This window comes from Pongo abelii, chromosome 11, assembly GCF_028885655.2.
Source record: "Pongo abelii isolate AG06213 chromosome 11, NHGRI_mPonAbe1-v2.0_pri, whole genome shotgun sequence".
NCBI classification, from domain to species: domain Eukaryota; kingdom Metazoa; phylum Chordata; class Mammalia; order Primates; family Hominidae; genus Pongo; species Pongo abelii.
The window spans coordinates 92,837,102-92,849,083 of record NC_071996.2 but is presented as its reverse complement, the minus strand read 5'-3'; the positions used below and the strand labels follow the sequence as shown (position 1 = coordinate 92,849,083).

At 32.4% G+C, this 11,982-nt stretch overlaps 1 long non-coding RNA gene across 1 annotated transcript; it reads right to left on the bottom strand.

Moving 5' to 3' along the window:
- Nucleotides 1–645: 645 nt before the first annotated feature.
- On the bottom strand, nucleotides 646–11,944 carry LOC129057849 (uncharacterized). Its single transcript, XR_008522623.1, has 4 exons — nucleotides 9,165–11,944; nucleotides 4,262–4,332; nucleotides 2,958–3,037; nucleotides 646–2,141 (listed from the first exon to the last, which is right to left on the bottom strand). It is a non-coding gene; the product is annotated as an uncharacterized LOC129057849 (long non-coding RNA).
- Between the last annotated feature and the right edge of the window lie 38 nt (nucleotides 11,945–11,982).

Sequence of the window (11,982 nt, the reverse complement as noted above, 5' to 3'; positions counted from 1 at the left end):
TGCCCAAATAGGAAAATATGAAAGCTTCATACTGCCAATAAGAGCTTGGAAATTCATATGCAGTACTGCCTCAAACAGATAACTAAAAACTGACTATAGATTGGGGAGGAAGCATTTTTTAACATACTAAATAAAATTTCAATACTGGTAATGAATTCAAGGTAATCTATAGACTGCAGACCTTGAAGACAAAAGGATAAAATTTCCTTTCACTATAAGAATCTAAAACTACCTTATCTGCTACAGACTTTTCCCGTGACTATGAGATTCAGATTTCAATGTGTGTGGCAGGTAGGGAAATTACGAATATCAAGCTTGTCCCAACTACATACTTCTTGTTACATCCTTTATTCAGTCAGCTGTTGAATATGAGGTAAACTTCCTCATTTTCATATCTTTACAATAAAATAATAAAGCTCAAAATATTTATCTAAGCAGCTTCATATAAATGGAAACAGGACATTGTATGTTTGCAACTAAAGCGTCAGCTTCTTAGGAAATACAACTGTAGCTGTCTCTATGTTCAAAAGACTAAAAAATCCAGATATTTTAGAAAAAATAAATTATGAAATAATTGTATTACACATGTCTTACCTTTATCAAAGACTTTAACAAGTTTTCTTTTAGGTAAAAACTTGAGTAATAAATTTATTTGTAAATCTTACTTATTGAATACAGAATTTTAGAATCAAAGGGCCTATTTAACCCCATGCTTCTCTGTTGGATAGAAAAGTGAAGAGATATATAAATATACATTCTCTTAGTGGTAATAAATGAAAATAACTATATAGAACTTTGACATATATAATCTTGTTTCATTCCGCATGTTCTTGTCAGATGATAACTGCTATTTTTGTCTTCATTTCTTAAGTGAGAAACTAAAGTTCAAAGGAGATCAATGACTTTCTTAAGGTCACTAAGTGCCAAGGGCAGAGTTTGAACCTAGTTCTTTCACTTTAGAGCCAGTATTTTTTGTAATACATAAAATTATCTCTTTTGTGCCATATTTTCTCTCAAGATAGGCTATGTAAACCTAAGGATTAAAGACTGATGTTCATTAACATCAATAACTGCACAAAAATTTGGAAAACAATTGCTTTCCAAATACCTTTCCACAAAACTGACTTTTCTTTTTTTTTTTTTACTGTGTTACTTTATTTTATTATTATTATACTTTAAGTTTTAGGGTACATGTGCACAATGTGCAGGTTTGTTACATATGCATACATGTGCCATGTTGGTGTGCTGTACCCATTAACTCGTCATTTAGCATTAGGTATATCTCCTAATGCTATCCCTCCCCCCACCCCACAACAGGCCCGGGTGTGTGATATTCCCCTTCCTGTGTCCATGTGTTCTCATTGTTCAATTCCCACCTATGAGTGAGAACATGCGGTGTTTGGTTTTTTGTCCTTGTGATAGTTTGCTGAGAATGATGGTTTCCAGTTTCATCCATGTCCCTACAAAGGACATGAACTCATCATTTTTTATAGCTGCATAGTATTCCATGGTGTATATATGCCACATTTTCTTAATCCAGTCTATCATTGTTGGACATTTAGGTTGGGTTCCAAGTCTTTGCTATTGTGAATAGTGCCACTATAAACATACGTGTGCATGTGTTTTTATAGCAGCACGATTTATAATCCTTCGGGTATATACCCAGTAATGGGATGGCTGGGTCAAATGGTATTTCTAGTTCTAGATCTCTGAGGAATCGCCACACTGACTTCCACAATGGTTGAACTAGTTTACAGTCCCACCAACAGTGTCAAGGTGTTCCTATTTCTCCACATCCTCTCCAGCACCTGTTGTTTACTGACTTTTTAATGATTGCCATTCTAACTGGTGTGAGATGGTATCTCATTGTGGTTTTGATTTGCATTTCTCTGATGGCCAGTGATGATGAGCATTTTTTCATGTGTTTTTTGGCTGCATAAATGTCTTCTTTTGAGAAGTGTCTGTTCATATCCTTTGCCCACTTTTTGATGGGATTGTTTTTTTCTTGTAAATTTGTTTGAGTTCATTGTAGATTCTGGATATTAGCCCTTTGTCAGATGAGTAGGTTGCAAAAATTTTCTCCCAAAAAGTGACTTTAAAAAACAGATTTTTGTCCTCAAAATGATAATGATGATGATTCCCTAGAAAATAGTTTTTGCATTTCACATTAAGGAATCCAGTAAGGTACCCTTTTCCCACTCTGTGTTAACAGCTTAAATATATTTAGAGATAAACAAGAAACATATAATTTGCCTGTATGACAAAGTATAATTGGCACCATAATTCTGTAAGAACCTGTGTATAATGCTGGCATGGTGGGAAGACAACTAAACCAAGAGTAAAGGGATTTTACAACGGCCTAACCTTGGGTTAGTCACTTAAGCACTTTGTGTTTCATCTGCAAAACAGAGTATTGACCTATAATATTGCTGTGAGGATTACATAAAAATGTATATGATGGCAATTTCTAAGGCATCGAGCAGTACATAAATATAAGGCAACATAATTATTGATTTGCTCATTCTATTTCCTGATGTAGATACTACTACTCATAGTATGTAACTAAACTTATTTCGAGCTATACAAATGTTATTAAAAGTTGTACATAAATCAAAGAAAGTAAATTTTGAATAATCTTTTAAACAATCACTCTCATTTAAAACTTGCAAATTCAAATTTCTGCATACAAAAAATGACTATAAAATGCTAAGTTTACTTTCTACAAGTTATACACATAATCAGCAGTAACATGGATGCAGTTGGAGGTCATCATCCTAAATGAATTAGGGCAGGAATAGAAAACCAAGTGCCACATGTTCTCACTTATAAGTGGGAGCTAAACATTGAGCACACATGGGCATAAATTTGGGAACAGTAGACACTGTGGACTACTAGATCGGGAAAGTAGTGGGGGAACATGGGTTGGAAAACTACTTACTGGATACTATTTTGCCTACCTGGGTGATGTTATCCATACCCCAAACCTCAGCATCATATAATAGTGCCATGTAACAAACTTGCACATATACCCCTGTATCTAAAATAAAAGTCAAAATTTAAATAAAGTACATCTTTACAGGCAATGTATCATCCCATTTTTCCAAAATGGAATGCTCTAACAGTTTGAATTCACTTAATGTTTACATATGAATGGCATTCAAATATTTACTGAATCTAATGGTGATAACAATGTTCATTATTGATTCTACAAAAACTAAATATAATAAATAACGTATACTTAAACTACAGTGAAAAAAATTTAATTCTCAAGACCTTGCCTTGTTCTAAGAATCATCATTATGAATATAAATTACTGTGCAGTATTTTAAAAATAATTCTTATCTAAGCTTAGTGGTTAGAAATTTAATTTACAGATTAGGTTTAATATAAGTTAAATACATGGCAATCATTATTTTCCATATTATTTATATTATTTTGGTTTTTCAACCTGTAATTTGCTACTATAATTAAAATTAACCTAATAACATATTCAGCATTTAAAGTTTTCATACCTCTCAAGAAAAATTGTTCAGAAAAATTTGTAGTTATATAAGGTATATAGCTATCTTGCCCATCTTTTACTCTCTAATTTTCCATTTATAAATAATTTTTCGACAGCTTTCAATTCAAATTTTTCCTATAGGGAAGATACTTAAAAAAAACTATTTTAAGATATCCTCTAATATCTATCCTGTTAATCCAAATTATTTCCCTCGTCCTACATCTCCCACTGGCTAGTCAGTTTTTTTTTTCTCTATAGTTTATCTCATCATCTCTTTAAGAGATTATTAATAAAGACTTACTTTATTTAATGCACTTTGTGAAAGGGGAGGAAAATATATGCCACCAAGCTGTACGGTGAAACTGATAACCTTCCTTATTTCTACTCTTTCCTATTGGCTAAATTCAAGCAAAAAAAAATGAATCATGAAAAAAAAGAGCACCTATTTGAACAGTGAAGTATACATTTTTTACTTATAGTTCTAAATATGGCTTGACTAAAAAGGAATAATTTCTGAGACCTAATATAGATGGTATTTATATCCTATACATGTTTACTTTAACAGCATATTAGCACTCATGTAATACTTTTAATACTGATACTACATACCAGTTGACATACTGAATCCAAAGCTTTAAGGAAAAAATAAGAAAGGAAAAGCTCTATGAGAAATTTCTAATTATGCAGCTTAGAAAATATTCCAAAATGATGCATTTAAATTTTTAAAAACTTCTTTTAAATTAAAAAAGCAGAAATTACCAAGAAATTCATGGAGGTTTTCTGAATTCATTTGTAATTATGCCAAACTTCTTAAATCTCATATTATTCCTCTGAAAATGCAAAAATAAATATTTCTAAGTTTAAGAAGCTATAACATTGGAAACAAAAAATAAAGAAGAGACTATGCCTAGCAATAATTCTCAGGAGGAAGAAAAACAGATAGGATAATTAAGAACAAGATTTAGAATCTCATCAGATAGCTACATATCTTATGGAGAATACTAAATAAAGATACATAAAATTTTAATAGATGAAGATGAATATAATCTCCTAGGCTTCACAGAAACATAAAGATGAAAATTTTGCCCTATGAGATATTAAAATTACATAGCAATAATTATAAAAAGTATGGTTCTAATATAATAGAATCATCAATGTTAATAATAAAAATAAATAACAGTAATAACTCTCATTTACTGAGCATATACCCTGGGCTAGTCATTGTGCTAAATGTTGATATATGTGTTTTATTCATATTTACATTTTAATGATTCATACATAGTACTTATAATAAATTTATGAGTTTATTATGTCCATTTGACAGATGAGGAAAGAAAAATGCAAACATACAGTAACTTAGTCAAGGGAATATAGCTAACAGCAGATATACCTGAGTGTACATAATAATTTAGCATAAGATAAAGGTAGCATTTCAAGTAAATGTGAATTATTTATTAAGTTTGAGGGCCAACTGGCTAACATTTTTGGGGAAAAAAGATAAATACCCATGTTACTTCTTATACCAAATGAATTTCCATATTAATTTTAAAGATTTATATCAAAATGCAGCCGGGCATGGTGACTCACACATGTAATCCCAGCACTTCGGGAGGCAGAGACGGGCAGATCACTTGAGGCCAGGAGTTTGAGACCAGCCTGGGCAACATGATGAAACCCTGTCTTTACTAAAAATACAAAAATTAGCCAAGTGTGGTGGCATTTGCCTGTAGTCCCAGCTACTCGGGAGGCTGAGGCAGGACAATAGCTTGAACCCAGAGGCAGAGATTGCAGTGAGCCAAGATCGCGCCACTGCATTCCAGCCTGGGCAAGTGAGTGAGACTCTGACTCAGAAAAAAAAAAAAAAAGAAGAAGAACAAGAAAACATAAATATCTACTTATGTAATTTTAAATTGTGATTATTCTCTTTAGGAAGGACACCAAGAGCAAAAATCATTTAAAAAAAAAAACAAAACCCTCTAATATATTTGATGACATAAAAACCCCAAAACATCTACATGGCAACATATACCACCATCAAGTTAAATGCACATAATAAATTGGTAATTTTGTTTTTCAGAATATAGTGTAGAGTCCTAATAAGAGAAAAGGGGTCAGGCTGACAGGAGCAGGAGAAAGCAAAAAGAAAAAGCAGATAAGCTGTAAGTCTGCCTTTCCTCATGGTCTGGGACACAGCCCTCCTGTGCAAATAACTCACAATCGTCCTGCAGCTGACTTATCACCAGACCATTGGCTGATAGAAAAATGCAAGTTAGCTCACTGCAACCTTGGTGTTATCAGTAGCGTACATAGCCTTCTCCAGCACAAAGCACAAGTATCATCCCATAAAATCCCCAGCAAGCCTTTGTCTCCTTGCAGTCAGCTCCTGTCTTGCCCATTTGCCCATTGCTTCCTTGCAACGCATTTTCATACTTTCTCTAATAAACCTGCCTTTCTTTTACCTGAAACTGTCTTGGTAAATTCTTTTTACTGCCCACATGACATTGGCCCCAGAGAGTCAACACTGGCAACATATGGGACAAAGTTTTACTCCCCAATATAGTAGTTCTTACAAATAATAAAATACTGACACTCTAAACAGAAAAAAAAGAAACTGGTAAAGACAGAGCACAGCATTCACAAGAAAAATAGAATTACTAATTAACATACTAAAATATTTTCATATCCACAAGTAATCAAAGAAATACATAATAAAATAATATTGAGATATTTTATTTGGATATTTTATTTGCTTGCTGAGCAAAGATAGCTTGTGTTGGCAAAGGTGCAAGAAAATCTCCACTGACCGTTAAGAACTATCATTTTGGGGGGAATACATGTGGTAATATGCAAAACATCTTCTTGAAAAAGTCACATCCCTTTTTTTTTAACCTTTAGGCTCTGTTGGACTTGAAAAAAAGTTGCATTCTTTGGTCTAAAAATTTCACATTTGTGAATTTATCCCAAAGAAACAAACAAATGGGCATGTATTTTTGAAAAATGCATTTCTTTATAAACAATTGTTTATAATTAAAAATATTGGAAACAAACTAAATTGCAACAATTCAATACTGTTTTAAGTTGTTAGCAAATTCATATAATGAAATAATATACTGCAAGCAAGATGGTGATTCTAGTCTATATTAATGACATGAAAATATATCACTATATTTACTGTTCATGTTTATTGACAAACCAGAAAAGCAATATGCAGACCAGCATGTTTAATACTATTATAATTTCCATGAATACTATATATGTGCACAGAAAAAAATTTTTTTTAAAGGATAGAAATTGTATCTAGGTAGGGATTTAGATTTGTTTTCCTTTAAAATTTTCTACATTTTCTAAAATAAATAGCAACATTTTTGCAATTCACGAATTAATCTAAAAAACTAAATGGAAGGTAAAAAGTAGAGAAAGAAATATAGATAATACTTTTACAATAACAGAATATAAAAGAAAGGAAAGAAGGTAATAGTCAAAGGGGTAATCTATGAGGGAAAAAAAAAGGCAGACAGTAGTCTCATAGACAACAGAGATGAAAAACGGCAACAGCCAAATGAAGGAAAAAACACACATTTATGTACGCACATTCATACACTGTTTGGGCCATAGGAAAAAAAATCAAAATTATTACAGAAACAAGTTTGAATCCATTGACAAAGATCCTCAAGGAGACCATGCAGCAAGAAAGAGTGGAGGCTGAACAACCATTTATTATCCCATTTCTGACAAGATGGTTACCAATTATCTCAATGAAAATAACAACACAGTGGCTTAGGAAACATTAGAGTTAATATTTTCCAAGGAATCTATATGAAGGAGAGGAGATCACATAAAGGTTAATACAAAACAGAATTACTAAGCTAGCTGATTCATATGAAAATACTTTGCAAACTGCTAAGAGTCACAGCAGTGAGATTATCACTAAGCTATAAAAACTGTGTTACTGAGGTTAGCCCAGAACAATAACTAGCTTATAAAACATAAAGAAGAGGGTGCTCAATTTGTTTAGGGAAATCAAGAAAGAATTCTCAATAAGTAATATTAATTCTGAGTCTTGTAAGATAAATAGAAGTTTGCTGGGTAGCTCTAGAACTGACATGGTGTAGAGGAGGGATTAGGTAGGTGGAAATTGGAGATGTATATTCTAAAGCAAGGAATATATACAGAAGCAGGAAAGAACAAGGTTTATTTTAGATAAGTTCAAGCAACTTAGCATGTCAAAGTTCATGTAGAAGATAAAAAAGTATTTGGAAATGAGGCTGAAAATGTATATGGAGGTCAGACTATAAAGTGTTTGATATATCATACTAAGAAGTTTGACTATAACAAGGAATACAAGAGAGTGATTTGATTAGATTTGCATTTGAGAAATGTTCTTTCGTTGCAATATGGGATATAGACAAGACCAGGGTAGTACTAGAAGGGACTAGTTCGAGGACTTTTAAAATGACTGAGGCCAGAAGTGATTAGAGCTTGAATGAGGGCAGTGGCAGTACAGATTGAGAAGAGGAAAGAGACTCAAAAACTTTTAAGTAGAACTGACAAGATAATCAGGGAGATGTTAAAATGGTTCCCATGTTCCCAACTTGAGAGCTTGGGTGGACTCTATAATGGTGATTATGTGTATATAGGTGCATGTGAACTAAAAGCATATATACACATGCCAAAAGAGGATGCGTAGAGAGGCATGCGGGCACACTGGAAAATGAAAAAGGCAATATGCAAAATGCAGTACAAATAATGTGTGGATAAGAGAAAAGATGAAAGTAGGTGGGAAATTATGTTTGTGGGGATGCTTTAAAAAAAAATAGAAGCCTTTATTTTCATTTCAAATCACCAATAAGCTGTACTTAAAATTCAGGCAATGCCTAGCTCTCTAAATGAGTTTATACAAAGGGCTTAGAACAGTGTCTAGTAAATAGTAAGTTTTCAATGGATGTTAGCTATTATATTATTACCCTGAATCATCCAAAATCTGCTTTAGTTCCTATTCTCTCACTTTTCTTTCTTTTCTTATTTTTTTTTTTTTTTGGAGACAGGGTCTTGTTCTGTAGCCTAGGCTGGCATGATCACAGTTCTTTGCAGCCTCAACCTCCCCAGGCTCAAGCCAAGTGATCTTCCACCTCAGCCTTCTGAGTACATGTGTGCTACCATGGGAGGCTAATTTTTATATTTTTTGTAGAGATGGGGTTTTCGCAATGTTGCCCTGGCTGGTCTCAAACTCCTAGGCTCAAGCAATCCACTGTCTTAGCCTCCCAAAGTGCTGGGACTACAAGTGTGAACCACTGAGGCCAGCCCTACTCTCACTTTTCTATTTCATTCAATTATAAGTTCTAGAGAGGATTTAGTAAAATGTCTGGGATATGTATAACTTCTAAATTATTCAACACTGTTACCCATTTAGAGCATTTTGCTGAAATAAAGATGATTTGTTTATTCAAAACAAAGAGAAGTTGGAATACGAGCTTTCATTAATTTAATTAATTTTCCCCAAGAAATATATAAAACTTAACCAACCTAAGTAGATATTACACTGATAGTTTTTCAGATCTACCTTAGAAAGATATTTTATGCCATTGAAAGCCGATGCAAACTATTTCCAAAATAGATTTGTAAGAGAAGAATCTAAGAAGGATAGAGAAATTCAGTAAATTACCAGATTTGCTTAAGATGGGTCTCCAAAATGTTCTTATTATTGTATTTGAAGAACTGTAAAAAATCAGACCAAAAATATTCATATTCTAAAGCAAACTTCACAGAATACATAATATTTTATCTATGTAGTTAAAAAGGGGCTCTCTTTCATTAGCTTAATAGAAAGTTAACTGTAATTTACATTATCAAATTATTGTCAATATCTAATAATTAAGAGGGTACCTAATTCTAAAACACTGTCATGATGAATAGCTTACCAAAAATTATACATAACAAGGTTTGTTATACTTAGGTGCACAGAGATAGACTCTGTGTTTTAAAAATGATTTGCTTTTTAATTGTAAAATTCCCTTAAGAAATAGATAAAAAGAGATAAGAAATATGAAGTAATATTTGTTGAGTATCTACTATATCCTAAGCTTTGCACTAGTTGCTTTACATTTTCTCTCAGTCTTTACAAACTCTTCAAAGTAAACATTATCCCCATGCAACACAGAGGAAGTACATTCATTGAAAACAGTCTACAGTAACACAGCTAGTAATGAATAGAGCTGGAATTCAGTTCTGAAGCTATCTTACCTCAAAGTCCACAGTCTTACATCATATTGCACTATTGATTCTGAAATTCAGGACATATATGCCTTATATTTGAATAAAAGTTAAAATTAAAAAATATATATTAAATATATTTCACTGACATATCATGTTCTTCTTTTGAACTACCATCTTCACTTATAGTGTGTTTCTTTATCCTTTGGGGAAAGAAAAATGTAATATGAGGACCCATCTTACATGCATATGAAAGTAGGTAATATTCTCCAAACAGCAAAAATATATCCCTATATTGCCTAAAATTCAATTAATTAGAGCCTGAATCTTAAGATCCAAATATTCCAGTCATTCGTATTATAGTTTTCTCCCTTTATGATAGAATGCATCTTTATATCATTTGCATTGATATAAACCACTTCTATCTGATTACTTTTCCTTTAACGTTTAGCCAAGATCAACCAAATTCAGAAAAAGGGAGGTATATTTGGTAGTTGGGAAAGAACAAACAAGAGATAATCTGGAAATATTTAGGCCCATATGGAACGCAGGAAAAAGTACAGAGACAGGAATAAGTACAAGGAACCTAGAAAGCCATGACACAAAGAAAGATAACAAAATGTACATTTTCCCCTAGGCAAATATAAGAATATTTGCTGTTATGAAAATCAAGATAAAATTAAATTTAAAGCATCTTTTTGTCCATGTATGGCATAAACTCAACACTCTCGTTAAGTTCCATCTTTGTCATCCTCCAAAGTCACTAACACATTTTACTGGCAAGTATCAGAAATAGAAAACTGAAAAATATATATATGCTTTAAAATTTTACTATGATTGAATTTAAGTTTAGAAATAATTGTATATCTCAAGAAAGTCAAATTCTTCTTCAAGTTCTTCTAAAGGAACTTCTATTAATATACTGAAAGAACACAATTCACGTGAGATGACTAAAACATACATAAATGAAATTTTAGCAGTATTTTTTTTTTTTTTTTTGAGACAGGGTCTCACTTTGTTGCCCAGGCTGGTGTGCAGTGGCACGATCTTGGCTCACTGCAACCTCCGTCTCCTGAGTTCAAGCGATTCTTATGCCTCAGCCTCTGGAGTAGCTGGGACTACAGGCATGCACCACCATGACTGGGTAATAGCACTATGATTTTCTAAACTGATCTCCCACCTCTCTTCTTATTCATTCTGATTCATCTTAAGCATGCTTCTAAAGTAATATTCCTTATATATAGTTCTGATTGTGTTACCTTCCTATTCAAAAACATTTAGTTGCTCTTTCCAATGTTGAAAACCTTTAGCCTGATATTCAAGTCCCCTCAATATTTGGTCCCAAATAAAACATTAATCCTATTTCCCATGATGCTTCTCCTTTGGAGAGCATGGGGAGTAAGACCAGTATTGGTACATTAACACCTGCAGAGTTAGAACTGGAGAAAAAGAGAGCTAAATAAAATATTTTATTCAAATATACAAATATTAATAGATTGCCTTCTGGGTTAGGCTCCAGTAGTACTAGAAGAGACTAGTTCGATTATTGCTAGGCAATAAAGATAAAGAGAAGTGAAGCAATATAAGAAAAGTCACAATACTTACTGACTTTAATATAAGCACTGAATGAATGATCAACACAAGTGCTAGGGTATAGAAGTTCAGTGTTAAAAATAAAAATAGGAGATTTTGGCCAGCTGGAGTATCCAGGCATTAGGATTACATACTAGTGCAGAACCTTATAAAATGCAAGTAGAGGAGAAAATGGTGGAAGTTTCGTGGTGATCTTCTTTTTCACTCCCTTTCTTCTTCTCTAATCAGACTGTTTTCTTCCACTTTCTCTTTCCTTTGCTGTTTCATTTTAATATTTTCTTTTATGTTAATGGTTGTGATCTAATTTTATTTCTTCATTAATTGTAACCAATTGCATGTCCTTTTTGTAATAGTGTTCAAGTCACTTTTTTATTTCAGTCTTTTTTTCTTTCATTAGTGTTGTTCTTTCAATTGACTAGAATTCAGTACTGAGAAGTTTTAAATATTTAATATTAATGTTTAATACTCAATATTTTATATTTGATTCTAAATTTTCTAAATTTTAATTGGTACTTTTTAGTTAAGGTTTTTAAGTATGGCCTTTACATTTTAAAAATATAAATCACAAGCACAAATCTTTCCTGATATTTGAAATAAGATATTATGAGAGGCATTTTAAGAAAAGACATCAAAAACTTTCACATTAAGAAAATGAGACTATTTCAAGCATAAGAAAT